Source organism: Giraffa tippelskirchi, chromosome 2 (assembly GCF_054371585.1).
Source record: "Giraffa tippelskirchi isolate mGirTip1 chromosome 2, T2T-mGirTip1v1.2.pri, whole genome shotgun sequence".
In the NCBI taxonomy this organism is placed as follows: domain Eukaryota; kingdom Metazoa; phylum Chordata; class Mammalia; order Artiodactyla; family Giraffidae; genus Giraffa; species Giraffa tippelskirchi.
The window spans coordinates 143,705,005-143,728,643 of NC_137276.1; the positions used below are offsets into that span (position 1 = coordinate 143,705,005).

A 23,639-nucleotide genomic window follows, 5' to 3' on the forward strand; every position below is an offset into this window, starting at 1 on the left:
AAGAAAAAAGAAATGAAGACAATCATTCAAAATACTGTCTTATTCTCAACCTGACTACTGAAACCATCACCCAGTGAGGATGGAATATCAACACCGATGCATTATTTTTTTTTTCACAAAAGCTCTGCAGCTTCGAGATAAAATGTAACCTTGCAGTTGCTAAGGTAACTGAGTTTTTTTTTTCCCTCCTTAGGAATAGCAGAACAAATTAGGTGAAGAAAACTTCTGTAAAGTGTCAATACATGGATGCCCTAAGGCTGCGATAGTTAAATGGTTCATTGGAATCCTTGGTAACCAATATGAAGGGCAAGTCATTTAAAATATATTTTTGATGTTGATCTGATTTGCTTCTTGAACAATTTAATGCAAATGGATAAAATTGTACTCACCCCTCCTTTTCAAGTTTTTATAGCCTTTCTTCCCCTTGTTAATTTTTTGAAACTTAATGACTATTGATGTTCCTAACTATGATGTCCAGGACAGAAAATATTTAGACACAATAAAATATGACAAGGTTAATTGCTGGCAATGGTTTGCTTCATAATCAGCACGTGTTTAGAATTATGTATTGATATTTCCCTCCTACACTTATTCCCTGGGACTTCCTTGTAGTATGACATCATTAATCTCTCATCATCCCACTGCAGGATTATTTATAAAAATATTTGAAATTAGACACTAATGGTTTGTACATGATAATCCAGTCATTGTGTTTGCTTTCAAAATATCCCAACATATTTGGACATTAAAACACATTGATAAGGTACTTCATGCTTCTAATATGCATATTTCTATATTTTCATATCCCTGAAATAAGGGTGCATCTTCCAGGTGATGGTACCTTACAATTTCCATTGGCCCCTTAACTTTTTGATTGTCTTATGATGCATATGAGAATCAATGATGTCATAGACTGGATGAAATACAGTATTATAATTTTTTTTCAATATCAATATTGAAAGTGTTATGATAAAAATTTCTGTATAAACTATTTTCACTTGTCTTGCCAACCAGTCCACTATCAACAAAACATGATTTTCTAGATGTGTCTTTAATAAAACCAGCTATCACAGCGGTGTTGTTGATATATATATTTTAATCTCTAAGTGGATTATTGAAGTATCATAGGATCATCTCTTACTATCTTCCTGTGAAAACAATGCTTCACAAGAACCATTTAAAAGAAGCAGTTCACTATGAATATATGAATGTGTAAAGCTGTATTTGCTAGTAACTCATATTTCATTGACTTTGCCTCAGTCCTTATGTCAGATGTTCAAGCTATATTTATTTTAAAAATATTATACTCAGATAATTTTATTAGAATAATAGGAAGACAAAAATAAGTCAATACTTATTTTAATTGATTAAAATTAAATTCTTTCATGTAATGAACAATTTTAGGAAAAATGTGACCTAACTTTTGACCCAACCGATAATATCTTATAATTAGAGTTCATATTATATATTATATATTGTAGTTCATTAAATCAAGGAGGTTGAAATGTAAAATAATACCTGAGGAATCTAATACATAGTTTCTAGTGTATTTACCTACATTAGATTTCATATGTGATATATTTAGTATTATTTCTGCATGTTCACCATACCTGGTACACCTGCAGTGGCAAAGTTTTTCAGGAAATAGTTCTCATATGAAACTTTATTTATTATATGCTGAAAGATTATTTAAAAATTAAGAATTTGATTTGACTTTGTTTCAGCAATTACTTCCAATTTTACAAATGCAAATTAAAATCCATTCATAAGAGGACCAAAGATGGACTATATAGTCTATTAAAAATGTTGCTTAATTCTTCAAATGGTTCTTCATTCCCAATTCTTAATGAATTTAAGAAAGAATCCAAGAGCCTACTGATGAAAATAAACATATTTGTATTATGTTTGTATTTTTGTTTAAATGACAACATATTTGTATTATGCTTAATTTATTAATGTACGTTATACATGTCAAGGAAAAACGTATATTAAATATGCTTGGCCACAACTTTAATTCAATGATTTTGAATAAAAACCTGAAACTAAATGTAAATGTAGTTTAACTGTAGCTTTGGTTAGGATATTCTTTAATTGTGGTAATGTGGTCCAAAAATATTCCATGGATTTCATTTCAGTCACTCCAAAATACTCTTATTTAGTTTACTCGAATACTTCCAGTGTGTATAATAACTATTTTTCCATTGCAAGCTGTTTATTAAATAGTGGAAAGTTTTTTTCAAAATCATAAAAATTAACCATTTGGAGCTTGTACTTTACGGTTTAATTAAAGTTGCACTTCAGTCTCATTCATATTTGCTTTAGATCTACTTATTACTCTTTCTTGAACCATCAACTTTAGAGAGTTAAAATAAAGAAAAGTATCAATTGCAACCTGGCTCCAAAGATATTCGTACTTAATAGACTGATGAAATAAGGATCCTAAAAAATTTTCATCATGATTTTTAAGTTTAGCTGATAATTCACTAGGTATATTTAAAAATTGAGAATAAAATTTTTTCAGATGTCTTCAAGAATGTTTATGTAATTATATTTATACTGTAAAATCCATATTAAATACCCATGATAAAAGAAAAATGTATTACTTGACAAATAAGTAGAAAGAGGCATATTTTGAAAGCATCTTTTGTGATACATAATAATTATTACCATGTAACCTTTGATTTGGAGAAGGCAATGGCAACCCACTCCAGTACTCTTGCCTGGAAAATCCCATGGATGGAGGAGCCTTGTAGGCTGCAGCCCATGAGGTCGTTAAGAGTCGGACAAGATTGAGAGACTTCACTTTCACTTTTCATTTTCATGCATTGGAGAAGGAAATGGCAACCCACTCCAGTGTTCTTGCCTGGAGTCCCAAGAATGGGGGAGCCTGGTAGGCTGCCGTCTATGGGGTCGCACAGAGTCAGACATGACTAAAGGGACTTAGCAGCAGCAGCAGCAGCAGCAACCTTTGATTTCATGTGAAAAAAGAGTGTAGGATGTTTATGAAAGCATGTCTAGTATAATAAATGGAGTTTTAGTCAGAACAATATTTAGCATGTGGTTATTCAGAACACATTAGTCACTTGCACTTGGATTTAATAATTTTATAGAATTGAATCTCAAGTAAGATATTTAGTATGCTTGCAGAAATAATGAAAATAAGAACACCCTTATGAGAATGTGAGAGACAGTAGTACATCATGTAAAACACATATTTTGGAGTCAGACAGATGTTGAACTGTAACTCTGCACTTCATCTTGGTGCAAACTTGAGCAATTTATTTTACATTTTTGTATGTCACTTTTGTGTGTGTATGTGCACAGTAAAAAAAACAATCCTTCTATTAGTTAACTATTGCTGCATAAGTAACTACCCCAAAATTTAGTGACTTGAAATAGAAAGTCTTTTTACTGTTCCCTAGCCCCACATCTCCCTGGGTTCAATCCTTGGGTTGGGAAGATCCCCTGGAGGAGAGCATGGCAACCCACTCCAGTATTCTTGCCAGGAGAATCCCTATGGACAGAGGTGTCTGGCAGGCTACAGTCCATGGGTTTGCAAAGAGTCAGACATGACTGAGCGACTAAGCACACAGGACAATCCCACAGCTCAGCCAGGTTTGCCCGTGTGCCAGCAGTCAGTTGTGTGGGTGAAGTAGGTGATTCTTCTGATCTAGAGTAGTTGACAGGCTGGTGTTTGGTTTAAGGTAACCTCCAGCAAGGAGAGATAAGAAAGCTTTGCTCAGTGTTCAGTGCAAAGAAATAGAGGAAAACAATAGAATGGGAAAGACTAGAGATCTCTTCAAGAAAATAAGAGATACCAAGGGAACATTTAATGCAAAGATGGGCCCAATAAAGGACAGAGATGGTATGGACCTAACAGAAGCAGAAGATATTAAGAAGAGGTGGCAAGAATACACAGAAGAACTATAAAAAATGATCTTCATGACCCAGATAACTACAATGGTGTGATCACTCACCTAAAGCCAGACATCCTGGAATGCAAAGCCAAGTGGGCGTTCAGAAGCATCACTACAAACAAAGCTAGTGGAGGTGATGGAATTCCAGTTGAACTATTTCAAATCCTAAAAAATGATGCTGTGAAAGTGCTGCACTCAATATGCCAGCAAATTTGGAAAACTCAGCAGTAGCCACAGGACTGGAAAAGGTCAGTTTTCATTCCAATCCCAAAGAAAGGCAATGCCAAAGAATGCTCAAACTACCACACAATTGCACTTATCTCACACACTAGCAAAGTAATGTTCAAAATTCTCCAAGCCAGGCTTCCACAGTACATGAACCGTGAACTGCCGGATGTTCAAGCTGGATTTAGAAAAGGCAGAAGAACCAGAGATCAAATTGCCAGCATCTGTTAGATCATCGAAAAAGCAAGAGAGTTCCAGAAAAACATCTACTTTTGCTTTATTGACTACACCAAAGCCTTTGACTGTGTGGATCACAATAAACTGTGGAAAATTCTTAAAGAGATGAGAATAACAGACCACCTGACCTGCCTCCTGAGCAATCTGTATGTAGGTCAGGAAGCAACAGTTAGAACTGAACATGGAACAACAGACTGGTTCCAAATCAGGAAAGGAGTACATCAAGGCTGTATATTGTCACCCTGCTTATTTAACTTATATGCAGAGTACATCATGAGAAATGCTGGGCTGGATGAACCACAAGCTGGAATCAAGATTGCTGGGAGAAATATCAATAACCTCAGATATGCAGATGGCACCACCCTTATGGCCAAAAGTAAAGAAGAACTAAAGAGCCTCTTGAAGAAAGTGAAAGAGGAGAGTGAAAAAGTTGGCTTAAAGCTCAACATTCAGAAAACTAAGATCATGGCATCTGGTCCCATCACTTCATGGGAAATAGATGGGGAAACCATGTAAACAGTGAGAGACTGTACTTTTTTGGGCTCCAAAATAACTGCAGACGGTGACTGCAGCCGTGAAATTAAAAGACACTTACTCCTTGGAAGAAACCTCATGACCAACCTAGACAGCATATTAAAAAGCAGAGACATTACTTTGCCGCAGAGGTCCATCTAGTCAAAGCTATGGTTTTTCCAGTAGTCCTGGATGGATGTGAGATTTGGACTATAAAGAAAGCTGAGTGCCAAAGAACTGATGCCTTTGAACTGTGGTGTTGGAGAAGACTCTTAAGAGTCCCTTGGACTGAAAGGAGATCTAGTCAGTCCATCCTAAAGGAGATCAGTCCTGAACATTCGTTGGAAGGACTGATGTTGAAGCTGAAACTCCAATACTTTGGCCCCCTGATGTGAAGAAGTGATTCATTTGAAAAGACCCTGATGTTGGGAATGATTGAAGACAGGAGAAGAAGGGGACAACAGAGGATGAGATGGTTGGATGGCATCACCGACTCAATGGACATGGGTTTGAGTAAACTCCCAGAGTTGGTGATGGACATGAAGGACTGTTGTGCTGCAGTTCATGGGGTCGCAAAGAGTTGGACACAACTGAGCGACTGATCTGAGCTGAACTGTACCATTACTGAGACAGCGTGGCTCTCATCCATGTGATGGCACTTCAGTAGGTGCACTGGTTTGTTCTTATGGCAGAGAAGGAGCACACAAGGTGTCTTGGAACTTTCGTGAAGCGCAAGTGTTAGTCATTCAGTCATGTCCAGCACTTGGAACCCCATGTACTGTAGCCCCCCATGTGCCTCTGTCCATGAAGTTCTCTAGGCCACTAGAGTGGGTAGCTATTCCCTTCTCCAGTACTTTTGGTCAAAACAAGTCACAAAATCAGGCTAGGTTCAAAGAATGTGTAACAAACTCCACTTCATGATGGGAGTAGCTCTTGAGTTGCATTGCATAGTATGTGGATCAAGGAAGGAGTAAAAAGTTGCATCCATTTTTGCAAAATACCATAGTCCCTATTTGGCAATTTAACATTATCCATAGAAGAGTATTTGGCAGAATAATGTGCCCAATAATCGATTTAATTGTTCTTTTAGAAATAAGCCATTTAAAAGCTTATATTTATTCTTTTGTTGCTTTTCTTTTCCAAGGTCTGCATATGATTAATAACAACTTTTTGCAAATTCTACTTCTAAAACTGCTTAAAACAACTTGACTCAAATCTAAAATAAACTAAAATATGGCAAAATCTTATTATAAGAATTCACAGAATGTGTTACCTTTAGAAATTATGTCCTCAGGATTTTAAAGATAAAAACATAGATTTAGTGGGAAAAATGCATTCCCAACAAAGGAAAAAAATGAAACAGAGACTAATAAATGAATGACACATAAAAAGTTTCATTCCTTTATTGTGGGAGAAAGTATATCATTTAATTTAAATAGTTTGATCTAAATAAGATGCATTATCTTTGCTTATTTAAAAAAAAGTTATTTTGAACTAATTTTATACTTGCCAAAAAGTGGCAAAAGTAAGACAGTTTACATAAATCTCCCAATTCCACTACTTCTAATATTAACAGCCTATGTAGACATAGTAAAACTTTCAAAACTTGCAAATTAACTTTGGTACAGTACTATTAAATAAACTACAGATCTTATTTGAATTTCATCAGTTTTCCTCTAATACTTTTTTTTATGTTCCAAGATTTTGTCTATAATCTCATATTGCTTTTAGTTATTATTTCTCCTTATCGTCTCCAGTGTGTAAGTTCCTCAGTTTTTCTGTTTCCTTTATGAACTTGACACTTTTGAAGAGTACTGCTTAACTGTTTTGTAGAAAGCCCCTCAATTTGGACTTTTTTGTTCTCATGATAGAAACGAAGTGGTGTATTTTTGCATAGTGTTATCACTGAAATGATACTGTGTCCTCTGTGAATCATTTCAAAGTGTTTATGATGTCACTATGCCTTTTTGCTGGTGACATTAGCCTGGTTACTTGGTACACAGGTGTGTGAAGATTCTGAAAGTTAGTGTAAAGTTATCTTTCCCTTTTCAATTGCTGAATAGAGATACCTTCATATCTGCATGTTTCTAGGAACTGATGGATATGGAGAACCTACTTTACTAAGGCATTTTAAATAAGAGACTTGAGCATCCATTGATTTTGATTTATGTGGGCCCTGAAACTAGCCTCCTTGTGATACCAAGAGGCAACTCTGTCTTGGGGAAATACTTTGAGATGATGCAACCCCCAGGTCCTAGTTTCTAAGCATCATTCTGCACTAACAGAACAAGGACTCTTTGGGAAAATAGTTGATTCCAGATAGGGCAAGGTGACCTTGAAGCATCTTGTGGTGAGAGAGTTTAGGAAAGTGTTCAGAAAAGGTGAGGAATGTCAGAAAAATAGGGGGTCAGAAGATAAGAGGCTCCAAGGGCTAAAATTGAACTAATTTTAACAGCAAAATAAGTGAAGTTTTAGATTGTCCAGAGACATCCATGAGTCCATATTGATATAAGTATGCAATTGAATAAATAAAGATTATTCAAGGTGTATGTCATGGCTTGGTCTACTATAACAAAATACCATAACTTGAGTAGCTTAAATAACAGACATTTGTTTCTCACAGTTCTGGAGAGGAAAGTCTAAAGTCAAGATAGGAGCATGGTTGAGTTCTGATGAAAGCACTCTCGGCTTGCAGACAGCTGCCTTCCTGCTATATCCAGACATAAGGGACAGAAAGAGAGCTCTTGAGTCTCTTCCTCTTCTTAGTAAGATCACTAATCTTATCATGCATGTTAAATCGCTTCAGTCATGTCTGACTCTGCAACCCCATGGACTGTAGCCTCCCAGCCTCCTCTGTACATGGAATTCACCAGGCAAGAATACTGGAGTGGGTTGCCGTTTCCTCCTCCAGGAATCTTATCATGAGGGCACCACTTTTCTTATCTGAAGCTAGTTACCTCCTAAAGTCCTCACCTGAAGATACCATCACACTGGGGCTTAGGATTTTACAAAGGAATTTTAGGGCCATACAAATATGAAATCTATAACAGTGGAGAAGGGACAGGTACCCCTTACAGTAGATTTTGATTAATAAAAGTAGAAGAATGGGGAGACATAAAATTGGGAGAAATAGATTCATCATTAGGCAAATGACATGGTAATAATTTTGTCCACTGATGGATCTTTAAATTTAGTGAGCAAAAGTTTGAGATGAAATAGGGTATCTTTGATTTTAAAGCCTAAAATACAAATAATCTTCTAAAACATAGAAGTATTTCCTTTTCTATGCAATTCCTTACTACATAGCCTGATGGTATCATTTTTCAATATTCTCTTCTCAAATAATGAGAGAAAATTATTCCTTTTGTTTAAGAAATTAAACCTTTTGTTTAATTACAGCCTCTGGCTAGGCACAGAAGTATAGAACAAAAAGATCAGGTACTTTGGTGCTTTCAGCATCATCTTCTCTAGATTTGTTGTCTTGGTACTGGTATAAAATACGAAACTTCAGTTTTTGCTATCTTTTGGAAGTTCACCATTGGAAGTTTGAATGGCCCATGTCCTGTCCTCTGGCAGAGTAATTATAAGAACACATATTGTAATGGCGTTCATAAATCTAACCAGCTATTCATGGCATTGGAGCTGGGAACTATATTTGTAAAAGGATTCTTAAGCGGAGAAAAACACATAATGATATCTTACTAGCCCCAGAACATTCTGTACTCTGTTACATATTTTTTTTTTTTTTTGACTAGAGGAGGTAGAAATATCCTAAAAATTAAGAGCAGATAGCCATAGTCATCACTGTAGCTGTCCATGTATTTTTTCCTCCTTTATTTACAGTGCTTTCAATCACAAAATGTAAGAATTTGAAAGATATTGGAAGTCATTCAGTTCAATGTGTTCATTCAATAGATATGAAAGTTCTAGCACAGAGGTTAAGGAACTTATAAGATTTGCTATGGTCTCATCCATCTTTGAAGTTCATACAGATCTAATCATGATTACAGAAGTTTGGCTTGTTTAGAAGAGATGCACAACTTTGTTTAGAGTATCAGTTACTAGCAAACAAATTGAATAGCAAGCTCAGTTTAGTTAAGTTCAGTCTCTCAGTCGTGTCTGACTCTGCGACCCCATGGACCACAGCACACCAGGCCTCCCTGTCCATCACCAACTCCCTGAGTCCAACCAAACCCATGTCCATCGAGTCGATGATACCATCCAACCATCTCATCCTCTGTTGTCCCCTTCTCCTCCTGCCCTCAATCTTTCCCAGCATCAGGGTCTTTCCAATGAGTCAGCTCTTCGCATCAGGTGGCCAAAGTATTGGAGTTTCAACTTCAACATCAGTCTTTTCAATGAACACCCAGGACTGATCTCCTTTAGGATGGACTGGTTGGATCTCCTTGCAGTCCAAGGGACTCTCAAGAGTCTTCTCCAACACCACAGTTCAAAAGCATCAATTCTTCGGCGCTGAGCTTTCTTCACCGTCCAACTCTCACATCCATACATGACCACTGGAAAAACCATAGCCTTGACTAGATGGACCATTGTTTGCAAAGTGATGTCTCTGCTTTTTAATATGCTATCTAGGTTGGTCATTACTTTCCTTCCAAGGAGTAAGCATCTTTTAATTTCATGGCTGCAATCACCATCTGCAGTAATTTTGGAGCCCAGGAAAATAAAGTCAGCCACTGTTTCCACTGTTTCCCCATCTATCTGCCATGCAGTGATGGGACCGGATGCCATGATCTTAGTTTTCTGAACGTTGAGCTTTAAGCCAACTTTTTCACTCTCCACTTTCACTTTCATCAAGAAGCTCTTTAGTTCTTCTTCACTTTCTGCCATAAGGGTGTTGTCATCTACATATCTGAGGTTATTGGTATTTCTCCCAGCAATCTTGATTCCAGCTTGTGCTTCATCCAGCCCAGCATTTCTCATGATGTACTCTGCATATAAGTTAAATAAGCAAGGTGACAATATACAGCCTTGAGGTACTCCTTTTACTATTTGGAACCAGTCTGTTGTTCCATGTCCAGTTCTAACTGTTGCTTCCTGAACTGCATACAGGTTTCTCAAGAGGCAGGTCTGGTGGTCTGGTATTCCCATCCTTTCAGGATTTTCCACAGTTTATTGTGATCCACACAGTCAAAGGCTTTGGCATAATCAATAAAGCAGAAATATATGTTTTTCTAGTACTTTCTTGCTTTTTCGATGATCCATCGGATGTTGGCAGTTTGATCTCTGGTTCCTCTGACTTTTCTAAAACCAGCTTGAACATCTGGAAGTTCACGGTTCACGTATTGCTGAAGCCTGGCTTGGAGAATTTTAAGCATTACTTTACTAGCGTGTGAGATGTGTGCAATTGTGCGGTAGTTTGAGCATTCTTTGGCATTACCTTTCTTTGGGATTGGAATGAAAACTGACCTTTTCCAGTCCTGTGGCCACTGCTGACTTTTCCATATTTGCTGGCATACTGAATGCAGCACTTTCACAGCGTCATCTACTAATGATAATTTTGTAACAGCCAATTATAATATTAGCTCATCAAATTATAAAGCTTAGTTAAATTATAATACTCATAGCTTGCTCTAAAATTGTAATTATAATAAAAAGGGTTAGAAATAGGTTAGGGGGAATATGTATATTTCATTGGTGAGAGTAATATTTTGAAATAATACTTAAGTCTAAATATCATTGTTCTTGCACATTGCTTTATTCATGGACATTTAGTTCACTTGTACAATGAGAAATCAAACTCATATGATCCCTTGCCCATATAGAACTTATAATCAAGTGGACAAAAATTAGTAAGAAGCTGATAATTAAATACTTGTCACTTTTAAAAGCTGTTATATGGAAGATGCACATCTCTTAGGAAATAACATTTAAGGTCAGATTGACTGAAAAAATGAAGGAGTCATAGGAAGCTAGAGTCAGAGCATTCCAGTGAGGTAACAGTGTGTACTGAGGCACCGAGGCTGCTAAGGGGCAAGGGGCAGGTAGGAATATGGCAGGCAAAGGAGAGATGGTTTGTGGTAGACCAACTTAAAGAGTTTGGATTTTATTTACTGAGCCATGAGAAGTCACTGAGGGATTTTAGTTAGGGGATTTTATTTGTGATTTTCATTTCTATACTAGGAAAAATGATGACTGATACAGCTAGTAAAAGTGCTCTGACATGTTCTTCATCTTTTTACTTATTCTATCTTTATTATCCTCCTCTAAACATTGTAGAATCATGCTTATAAAATTATATGACTTTAAATAACCCTTTTAAGTATTACATATTAATATAAATGCAAGTATATTTGTGTGAATATACACATATATGATGGGGTTTCCCAGGTGGCACTAGTGGTAAAGAACCCACCTGCCACTGCAGCAGACGTAAGAGATGCGGGTTTGATCCCTGGGTCAGGAGATCCCATGGGGCAGAGCACAACAACCTACCCCAGTTTTCTTGCCTGGAGAATCCCATAGGCAGAAGAGCCTGGCTGATTACGGTCCATAGGGTCATAAAGAGTTGGACATGACTGAAGCAACTTAGCACAGCACAGCACATACATATATGATACTATGATTATATAAATATATAATATACATCATATATATCATTCTGAAGATAAAGTAATTATGTTTTTGCTACAGTTTGATTGAGAAACACATTCCTTTCAATAATTTCTTCAGTTGACACCCTCAGACCATGTTTTCATGTGGAATTACTAGCCTTGACCAAATTAATTAACATTTGGAAATTTCTTAGTCTTTTCTATAAAATGACACCTACTTCAGCAAAGAATAAATGACATGACATGTGTAAATAAATATTATGCTTAGCATATAGTATGTACTCCATAATGTCATTTTAAATTTATTATATATTGATATGATGAAATCTTTTAAATTTGATCTTCTCTGCTCTCTTTGTTCGAAGCAAACCCATCTTTGTTTCTCTCAGTGCACTTTGCATAAATCTTTATACACTTACCTTTCTTGTCTACTGAGAGAAGTCTGCATATGGTATCTAGCAAGGACAAAAAGGAGGGAATGTTCTTGTCAATTTAGAATATTAAAGGAAACCACATAAATAACATTACCTATATTGCCTAACATTAAAAATACACAATGTGGACGTTCAAGAGCAAGATTGATTGGAATATTCTATAAAACCATGGAAAGAATTGATATGGTGGGTTTATTTTTTTAGCTTTTATTCCTATAATAGTTTTTAAAAATTGTGTAATATACGCCTAATATAGCTTTGCTGATGCTACTTACATGAACTGTAACTAGCTTAGAGTGATTGTAGTTCTGTCCAGAAAAGGGAAATGTGGTTATTATTGTTATTTCTGTTGTTTTCATTACTTAGCTATTTAGCAGATTTCATTGTTGTATATTGGATATATCCTTAATCAAAGATTTCTGTAGACTTTTAATTAAAGTGGAAAAATTGAAATATGGTTTGAACAGCTTTAAAAGGTACACTATCTAGTATATCTTATACACTAAATAGAATAAAAACTAGGTGTCTCTTTTAAGAAAAATGAATATTTTAAGTACTCTTTGCATTTATTATACTTATATTTAGATTAAATAGAATCAGTTTTAATCTAACAAAATACCTAACATGCTATTGAGTTCTTTATGAAAGACAGTTCTCTCCTCACACTTTGAAGGGGACATAGTTTTATACAAATGAAGTACATTACTTCTATTAAATAGGTATTTTGGAGGCGTAACCAATCAAAATACACTTGTTGACTATAGCACTCTGCTGTGCATCGCCCAAAACCATGTGATAATTGCTAGTAATCTGTGACCAATCTATATTTGGGGAAATAATAGTTAGTTGATAAAATTATAATTGATGTAACATAATATACAATGCAATGTAGAATAAAGATTAAGATCATGGATTCCAGTACCAGACTAGTTGGGTTTGATTCCTGTTTCTACAAACTCAGGAGCTTTGTGACCCAGAGGAAGTCACATAACATCTCAGTTCTCCATACATGAAATGGGAAGGGTAATCTCAGTGCATATATCATAAGGTTATTATGATGATTAAGTGAACTGAATTTGTAAAGAAGTTAGATTAGTTTCTGGTACTACGGTAAAGATCCTGTGGCATTTTCAGTTATTATTGAAGACTTATTTGGTTCTGCCAGATAGAAAATGTGAAGAGTACTTTATTATCAAGATGCAGGGGAAAGAAATCACCATGGGACATTCACATGGCAGTACTCAAATGTTAACTGCCTCTTTAAGCATAGGTAAGATTTAGGCTGGCTGGGTTGCAAGAGCAAAGATGTGGAGTTGGAAATTTTAAAATACCTGGGCCAAAAGGAGATTGTTGATATGAATAGAGTGGACAGTTCTTGCAAGTGTGTTGTGAAGGAAGACGTGTGGAAACGAGATTCACTTGTTCCTGCATCGTGAGGAATTGGTGTGGTGGTGGTGGTTTAGTCACTAAGTCATGTCTACTCTTGTGACCACATGGACTGTAGCCCACCAGGCGCCTCTGTTCGTGGGATTTCCTAGGCAAGAATACTGGAGTGGGTTGCCATTGCCTTCTCCAGGGGATCTTCTTGACCCAGAGATCGAACCTGGGCTCCTGAATTACAGGCGGATACTTCACTGCTGAGCCACCAGGGAAGCCCTGCGAGGGATTAAGGCTGAATAAATCGCTAGTCTGTGAGATAAGGTGACTCCTACTGCATGATAATTTGTTATCTATTTTCACCTTGAATTGTGTACTTCTAAAGTTTAGACTTATTTAAGCATAGAGAAATGATTGAGGAAACTCAAATAACTTCAACAATTGTGATGTGTTTTTAATAGGTGAAATCAGTCCTGTGGTGGCAGAGTTTTTGTGTTGAGATGAGTTTTTCTTTTAGTAGTATTTTAATCATGCTCACCAACATTAAAGTTTCACAATTTATTGGAAACTTTAAAGACATAAAATTATATTTGTAATTTCGATCCCTGATGGAGGCATGCAGTGCCGCTTACAGTGTCTCTTTCACCAGAACTGCAGAGTATAACGTTTCATTGCTTTCTCCCCAGGAGTTGCTGCATTACCAGTTAGGATATATCTAACAGCATATCATTAACCAGGCACCATCATATCATCAAAACAAAGAAACTGCTGAAGCTGAATTAGATGTTCTCACTCTAATAATGAGCCTAGTGGCACTCTATAAAATCAAGACAGTAGCAGCAACACGGAAAGCCCAGGCTAATTTCCTCTATTTTCAAACATTAGCTTATTTACTTTATTCAATCATCCCTGTTTAATTTTTCTGTATCTTTTGAGGTATGGAAACCACTGGCTGAGAATGATATGTGGTAGAGGTGATTGAAATAGAAAGCAAGTCTGCTGGAATTTAATGATATTTAAATGAATGGTCATTGGGCATATTACTTCAGTACCAGTTGAAGAATTGCTGGGCTTTCTTAATTTTCCACTTACTTAATAAATCCTGCTGGATACTAGAGTGTCTCTGATGTTCCATTCACATGGTTTGTAAGTAACAAAATCCTGTAGAATTTTCTGTTTTTGGTGAATTCTGCATAAAACTTAGCACTGCTTAAAATCCCCAAGATTTAATGTTGTGACTGACTTATATATTCAAGATCACCTTTGGAGTAATGTCTTATCTTGAAAGTATTACTTTGAAATTTGTAATAGAAAAGATTATCTGCCTGTTGCCTCTGCTGAATCTTGGTGACTTTTTGCTATTCTAATTAAGGCTACTTCTATTTAAAAAGTAGTTTGTCTGAAGAAGGAATTATTTGGAACTTTGCTGCTAAGTTGCTTCAGTCGTGTCCGACTCTGTGCGACCCCATAGACGGCAGCCCACCAGGCTCCGCCGTCCCTGGGATTCTCCAGGCAAGAATACTGGAGTGGGTTGCCATTTCCTTCTCCAATGCAGGAAAGTGAAAAGTGAAAGTGAAGTCGCCCAGTCATGTCCGACTCTGCTAAGAACTAAGTAGGTCATTGCTGCTGCTGCTGCTAAGTCGCTTCAATCGTGTCCGACTCTGTGCGACCCCATAGTCGGCAGCCCACCAGGCTCCGCTGTCCCTGGGATTCTCCAAGCAATAATACTGGAGTGGATTGCCATTTCCTTCTTTAGTTTTCTACGATTCTTGAAATTTCACTTTCACTTTAGTTTTCTATAATTAGCCTTTCCTGCCATGTTGTGGACATACTTTTCTTTTCAAAATCCTTGATAATTGAAATTCTTTTTTCTCTACATTGAGCTACTCTTTATTTCATGAATTCCTGTTACAAATAGGTCTTTCAATTTGTTCTGGGAATCTCTTTATGATATTGAGAGCATTCAATTATTAAAGTATATCAGGTTTTTGAAAAGATGAATCTGTCTTCTCAGTGTATATCCTGACATTTAGTCAATTTTCATAGATTTTAGACCAACTATGGTATTTTTTTCAAAGCTTCATTACAAAGTTTCTTTCTTCAGGTGAAATTATTTATATAATGAACTCTTAACAACAACACAAAAAGCCATTAAAATAGTTCAATTGAAGTTTGATTGTTTGCTATGTCTGTATCTTCTCTAGGTAGACAGATAGTCATTGGGCCCTATGAGTCAGAATAACTGATGTTTTTCAAAGATATTTGCTCTAGGGTATCTTTAATTTTTAAAGAGAACCAAACTGCCAAATTCTATGAATATGTTTTCTTTCAGTGACACTGAATTGATACATGGAATTGAATACACGGAATAGATATATTGCCTGCATTCTGATATATAATTAGGTGAACAGCATTTGCACTTCTGAATTAAATAGAACTGAGTGCCAGCACTAAAATGTTTTATAGCCTTGGTCATTTATTAAACTTCTTTACACTTCTATGATGTGTGACCTTAGGTAGGTTTCTTAACCATTCTGAATCTGTTTCCCAATCTTTGAAGTTGTAATGTGTGCGTGTGTGCTAAGTCGCTTCAGTCGTGTCTGACTCTCTGCGACCCCATGAATGGTAGCCCACCAGGCTCCTCTGTCCATGGGATTCTCCAGGTGGAGAATACTGGAGTGGGTTGCCATTTCCTTCTCCAGGGGTTCTTACCAACCCAGGGATTGAACCCAGGTCTCCTGCATTGCAGACAGATTCTTTACCATCTGAGCCACCAGGGAATCCCTGAAGTTGTAATAAATATTATTAAATGTAAATACATGTTACAGATGCGTTAAGGATTAAGACACTATCTTAACTAAATGTATCGTAAACTGCTTAGCATTCTGACACATAGGTGTGTGACAATCAATGATTCATTCACTCCATTTATTCAACAAATATTTATTTATTCATTTCTACTACTACTTTTGTTTCTAGTACTAGTACTACTGACAGCAACAATAATAGTATACCTACTACTTTTAGCACCAACAGTAAGATTTCTCAGTCTTAAGTGTACAATTGAAGCTCTTAGGAGTCTTCTTTTCTTAAAATATACATATATATATATACACACACACACACACACATACACATATGTACACACACATACATATGCCCAGAGAGAGAGAAATTTATACCATAACCAAGTAATTCAGACAGATTATGTGTAAAATGGATAAGAGGTACCCGTTTTAAACTGTTAATCCAGATAGATTTATTTTTGGTAGTTCTCAAAGTGCACTTTGGGAAACACAATCTAGAGTTACAAATGACTACTTCAAAAGTATTTTCAATTTCTTATTTAATAACAATAAAAATATAACAAAGCTTGAGATATTATTCTGTCAGTTTTATGATATATTTAGTTTAGTCATTCAAAATATTTATTAGATATCAACTATATTGCAGACATTGTGTTAGGCACTAAGGAAATAGTTCCTGAAAAGAAAAACATTATCCTTGTTCCAAAGAATGTACAAACTGGTGGAAACAATAACTAAAATGTCATAAAAAATAAAGTTCAAAGAATATGATAGTAAGAATGTACAGGGTGTTGTTTCATGATCTTAAGTCTTTTATCTGCCATCCTTTTTGGTAGAGCATTGATAAGGTTCATAAAAAGGCATGCCCACACAAAGTCATGTTATCTATGCACTGTGCAAAAACACTATTTTTTTTTTTTTTTAATGAGTATTGCAAATGCAGTGCCCTGCCTCACATAACATTAAGGTCTTGCTTTTCCATTTCTATGGTATTAGCTTATTCAACTTCAGATATTTCTAAAACTGAAAAGATCCGCACATTCAAAGGGTTGTCTGTAAAGTTAATTTGATATGATTGTTCAGATAGAGTTTGGAACATCAACTGAAAAACTGCTTACTTGCACATACAGCATTGTTCTAACTGAATAAGTGTTTGTCCAAAGTAGTGACACTGAAACAATCTTAGTAAGGGATGATCTTGTAGTTGTCCAGGTAGATGTTGAGTATCTACAGCAGGTACATCAAACTTTCTCACAGTCATGAAGAATGAAAATATGCCTGTGTGTGTGCTTAGTTGCTCCGTCGTGTCTGACTCTTCTAGAGGGCTACACCAGAAGACATATATAGGGTACTCACTGGAAGAGAAAGCTTCAAAGAACACAACAAGATAACTAAAAGTGTGCAACTGAAAACCCCATGTTCATTGTTGCTCTGTAACAGTAACTGTAGCCCATCAGGCTCCTCTGTCTGTGGGATTCTCCCAGCAAGAATACTGCAGTGAGTCCAGGGGATCTTCCTGACCCAGGAATCAAACCTGTGTCTCCTGTATTGCAGGCAGATTCTTTATTGGCTGAGCCACCAGAGAAGCCCCAGAATGAAATTATGGTTCATAATACTCTGACTTATGTATTTTTGACATAAACTGTTACCAACTAAGAGGAAAAACAAAGCTTTATATTACTTTCTGTAGAATACTGTGATCTTTTTACTTTTTTGATCCGCTATTTCAAAATTTACAGTTAATTGATAGCGGTGAAGGTAATATGGAACAATACCCTGGGGAACTTTTAACTTTTGTAATATATACACACAGACTCACACATGCACACATGTAGTTTGTGACTTGAAAATTTTGAGTAACAATAAACATGGGGTTTTCAGTTGCACACTTTTATTTATCTTGTGTTCTTTGAAGATTTCTCTTCCAGTGAGTACCCTATATATGTCTTCTGGTGTACAAACTAGATATGGCAAATAAAACTGTAATGTAAGTTAAGGAATGGGGCTTCCCTGGTGGCTCAGTGGTAACGAATCCACCTGCCAATGCAGGAGACATGGGTTCAATCCCTGGACTGGGAAGATCCCCTGGAGAAGGAAATGGCAACCCACTCCAGTATTTTAGCCTGGGAAATCCCATGAACAAAGGAGCCTGGCGGGCCAAAGTCCATGGGGTTGCAAAAGGGTCAGACATGACTACATGACTTAGCAACTAAATACCAACAAGTTAAGGGATGGTGTTCTACTTGAATCTTGTTTTATAGTAACTTCTTCTAACATATATGTGTGTGTATATACATATATATATGTATATATATATATATTTGCAAAAGGATAAAATTAAGAGGGATCTAGAAGTTATAATAGTTCTAGCAAACTTAAAAAACAGAGATAGAATTTTTGCATCATTGCCATGTTATTGCTACTTTTCATTTTCTGCCTTTCTTTTCCCATAATGATGGTAGGGCAGTAATTATTTATTTTGCAAAAACAATATACAGAAAAGCAATGTTGTATAACCTGATGTTGCGATTAATATATTCTGAGGGAAACTGCTCTAATGGTTGAAAAGCTAATTAATATTTTCGTAACTAAGATTAATTTAAGCCTAAGGGCGAGTGTTCACTGTCCACAGTTTCAGAATACTTGGTGGGGCGTAGGGACAGAAACATTCCTATTTCACAGAGATGGTGTTTTGGAACCAACTAGCTTTAGTCAAGTAGTATCTTTTTTTTAATACTATTTCTCCATTTCAGGAAAATCAAGGGGTTTATTTACTTTGTATTCTATTTGTACATCAGAGAAGAATTAGTCCTCACAGTGGTCTTGATTGATTTAGAGTCCAAGATACCTATCCCCTGGACACTGAATATTTTCTTATGAAATTCACATGACTTCTTTCCTCTATGTAGAGTCATATACTTAATGAAGCTAATTTTTAAATAAAATAAAAAATAAATGAATTTGAGAATCGAGCAACTGTAATAAGAGCTACTTACTTGCTATGATTTCTAAACATCACTTGATAAAGTTCAGTTCAGTTCAGTTCAGTCGCTCAGTCGTGTCTGACTCTTTGCGACCCCATGAACTGCAGCACGCTAGGTCTCCCTGTCCATCACCATCTCCTTTAGTCCATCCTAACCAATGTCCATCGAGTTGATGATACCATCCAGCCATCTCATCCTCTGTCGTCCCCTTCTCCTTCTGCCCTCAATCTTTCCCAGCATGAGGGTCTTTTCCAATGAGTCAGCTCTTCGCATCAGGTGGCCAAAGTATTGGAGTTTCAGCTTCAACATCAGTACTTCCAATGAACACCCAGGACTGATTTCCTTTAGGATGGACTTGTTGGATCTCCTTGCAGTCCAAGGGACTCTCAAGAGTCTTCTTCAACAACACAGTTCAAAAGCATCAATTCTTCAGCACTCAGCTTTCTTCACCATCCAACTCTCACATCCATACATGACCACTGGAAAAACCATAGCCTTGACTAGATGGACCTTTGTTGGCAAAATAATGTCTCTACTTTTTAATATGCTGTCTAGGTTGTTCATAGCTTTTCTTCCAAGGAGCAAGCATCTTTTAATTTCATGGCTGCAGTCACGACCTGCAGTGATTTTGGAGCCCCCCAAAATAGTCTGTCACTGTTTCCACTGTTTCCCCATCATTTGCTATGAAGTGATGGGACCAGATGCCATGATCTTAGTTTTCTGAATGTTGAGCTTTAAGCCAACTTTTTCACTCTCCACTTCCACTTTCATCAAGAGGCTCTTTAGTTCTTCTTCACTTTCTGCCATAAGGGTGGTGTCATCTGCATGTCTGAGGTTATTGATATTTCTCCCAGCAATCTTGATTCCAGCTTGTGCTTCATCCAGCCCAGCGTTTCTCATGATGTACTCTGCATATAAGTTAAATAAGCAAGGTGACAATATACAGCCTTGAGGTACTCCTTTTCCTATTTGGAACCAGTCTGTTGTTCCATGTCCAGTTCTAACTGTTGCTTCCTGACCTGCATACAGGTTTCTCAAAAGGCAGGTCAGGTGGTCTGGTATTCCCATCTCTTTCAGGATTTTCCACAGTTTATTGTGATCCACACAGTCAAAGGCTTTGGCATAGTCAATAAAGCAGAAATAGATGTTTTTCTGGTACTCTCTTGCTTTTTCCTGAACAAGACTCTGATATAAAGGCTCACTTCAGAATGGAAATTTAACTATTATTAGGATTGTTTTGGCAAAACTTTAATCAGATTCCACACAATTTTAGGACCAAAAATCCGACAGCTTTTGCTTCTCTCTTTGTTTTTAAATCATTTTCAAATGCTTTTCAAGAACAATGGAATGACTCTAAAGCAGAGGTTATCAAACTACAGGTCACAGGCCAAATCCATCCTGATGCCTGTTTTTGCCTATTATTCTTGGTGAAACATAGTCATATCCATTTGTTATTAATTATCTATGGAGCTGGAGAGAGTGATAGCTTGTATACGGGCAGAAGACAGCTTGTAGGGATGAGATAAATGTTTATCTTGATTGTAAAGGTAATTTCATGGGTACATACATATGTCAAAACTGATTCAAATGTGCAGGCTAGTATTCTTCACTTATACCCCGCAAAGTTGAAATTTTTATTTACTTTTTACTTTTCATTTTTTAAATCTATATAAAATCCCCCTATTGATTAAATGAAGTATAGTTGATTTACAGTGTTGTCTTAATTTCTGGTGTAAAGAATAGTGACTCAGATATATGTATGTGTGTATATATATACATATTTATATATGTATAAATACATATAGTTATATATATGTAAACATATTTTTCATATTATTTTCCCTTATGGGTTATTACAAAATATTTAATATAGTCCCCTGTACTATACAGTAGGTCCTTGTTGATTATTTTATATAAAATATTGTGTATATGTTAATCCCATTCTTATTTTTTAAAAAATTAAAAAGCGGTATTGATATAGAAATTTGGTTTAAAAAATGAAATATATAGATGGCATACCCAAAGACTTTATCATTAATTTCAAGAGACATAAAAGCATTTAAATTGTCATTAAAATTTTAGCAATCTCAATGTCTGTACCTATTTCACTATGAACTAGTAACAAGTCTTTTAACAAAAATTACCATCCCACAACTCTCTTTGAGTAGTGCTATTCTAGAAAAACGAATTAAAAATACAGCTGAAGTAGGGTCCCTATTCCTCATGGATATTACAATTGGCATAAAAATGAAACAGTTCCATAATTGTAGGACAGGCTGTGGTTTGGTTCCAAAGGCATGATTTAGGGCTTATCAGCAGAAAATAGGAGGAAAAACAGCAGGGTTTTGGGGCCCATCTAGCTGGATTTCAAAATCAGTTTCTTTCATTTTCCTCTTAGTTTATAGTCAAGTTGTCAAACTGTGTAGAGTCAGTTTGTCATAGGAGGAAATGATAAAAATAATATTCCTTCCATGACACTGCATCTTTCCTTGGCAACATGCATGTAGTAAGTATTCAATAAATATTTCTAAGCTGAATAAAAAGCCTGAAAAATTGCAGTTCTAGAGTTGCTAAGCAACTTGCCAGAATATAATAGTTACTAACTATCACTGATCTCCTGCTGTTTATGATTTGTGTCTGAAGGCTGGTTTTGAAAATTTTTCCTATATTAGAATCATTTAATTTAAAAAATCTGAACTTGTATTATAGGCAAATATTTGCAAAATTCAGAGATAATTTCTCTTTATATGAGTATTTTAATTTTCAGTTTATTTTTATGCCACAGACAAATATTTGTTCCATAGATATATCCTACTTTTTTGGAGTAGAAAAATATTTCTGAATATATTTATGTATGTATATTTCTTTAGAAATTATTTGCTATAATAAGTTCACTTAATATGTACTAAATGTAATTTTCATGGTACTGTATTGTTTAAAGTAAAAACATACCCTGTGTTTCTTGGGGTTTTGTATTTCCATAAAAAGGGATCTGAAAAGATCATGCAATACTTACCAGCACTGGTTATAGAGGTCTCCAGTACTTTATGTGTGTGTTAAGTCGCTTTGAGTCTGACTCTTTGTGACCACACAGACTGTAGCCCGCCAGGCTCCTCTGTCCATAAGATTCTCCAGGAGAGAAAACTGGAGTGGATTGCCATTTCCTTCTCCAGGGGATCTTCCCTACCCAGGGAGGAACCTGCGTCTCCTGTCTCCTATATTGGTAGGTGGATTCTTTACCACTAGTGCCACCTGGGAAGCCCAACTTTATGTATAAACAAGACTTAATGAAAATCCTATGTATACTAAACCCTGGGCCAACTACATTTTCCAACATAATATCCTCATAACTAATTTACAAGGTCAATGTGGGTATTATCATGTTACAGAAAAAGAGGCTTACCAAAGCCATCTTGCATGAGGGATGGTAAATGCAAAAGGAGAGATTCTCATTTAGATCTTTTTGATGCCACATTTTTTTGTCTGCTGCACTGCCTAATATCTGAGGTTCTTCCATATTTAACATTTTAATCCCAAATCTCTGAAATTTGACTGCAGAATGAGTTACAACACTTTTGTAAAAAAAGTCACACATGCATGATAAGTCATTTCAGTCGTGTCCAACTCTGTCACTCCATGGACTGTAGCATGCTGGGCTCCTCTGTCCATGGGATTCTCCAGGCAAGAATACTGGAGTGGGTTGCCATGCCCTCCTCCAAGGGATCTTACCGACCCAAGGATTAAACTGGGGTCTCCTGCAGTGCAGGCGGATTCTTTACTGCTGAGCCACCAGGGAAGTTAAAGTCCCAGTGGCCCAAATTCCTTGGATCCACTGAAGTTTGTGAAATATATTCTTTAATAGAGTTCGCAAACCTTTGGCACACTTGTACACCTAGACATTCAAGACTGAATAAATGGGTATTGAACATGGCTTGTTCTGTGATTGGAAGACCTAGCCTTAAAATTTCTGAAATTTATGGACAATAAGGATTTTATTTTTATTAATTAAAAGAATGAATTAGAAGGTCTCTTGAAGACTTCCTCCTTACTCTCTAAATATTCTTCAGAATGAAATAAAAATATTGGTAGCAATCTCAAAAACTCTCTCTGGGTTGGTTCTGCCTCCATTTCTTGGATATTTTCCAGGTTTCCAAAGCCTTACAAGAATTTAAGCTATAGGTACTTCCTTTTTGACTTTAATGTTTATCAGTTGAGTGCCATTTTATAAAATTAATTAATTACTGTGTATTTGGCTTAAACAAAAATTTTGACAAAAATTTCATTAATAGAACAAATGGTAAAGAGGGCAGATTTTAGAGTCACACCGCCTGGTTTTGAATCCTGTTTTCCTAATCCCTAGCTATGTCATTTGGGAAAACTAACTTTTATATGTCTCAGTTTTTTAATCTATTAAAAAGAGACAATAATAGTGCCTATCTTATAGAGTTGTTTTAAGAATTAATTGGGGCAATATTTTTTAAAACATTTAGGACAGCGCATGGTATGGTATATAGTAATGTGTGTGTTATAGTACTTAGCAACTTTTTTATTAATCAGTTTCATTTATATGGAT

General features: G+C 36.1%; 1 protein-coding gene and 1 long non-coding RNA gene across 3 annotated transcripts in view; one reads left to right on the forward strand and one right to left on the reverse strand.

The window, feature by feature from the left end:
* Positions 1-23,639, forward strand: part of NAALADL2 (N-acetylated alpha-linked acidic dipeptidase like 2) — a 1,599,429-nt gene that overhangs the window by 557,084 nt on the left and 1,018,706 nt on the right. The gene's annotated exons all lie outside the window — the stretch shown is intronic.
* Positions 11,758-23,639, reverse strand: part of LOC145538632 (uncharacterized) — a 51,630-nt gene continuing 39,748 nt past the window's right edge. Inside the window, exon 3 of the long non-coding RNA XR_014077107.1 lies at positions 11,758-11,919. This is a non-coding gene — a long non-coding RNA (uncharacterized LOC145538632). The remainder of the gene's footprint in view (positions 11,920-23,639) is intronic.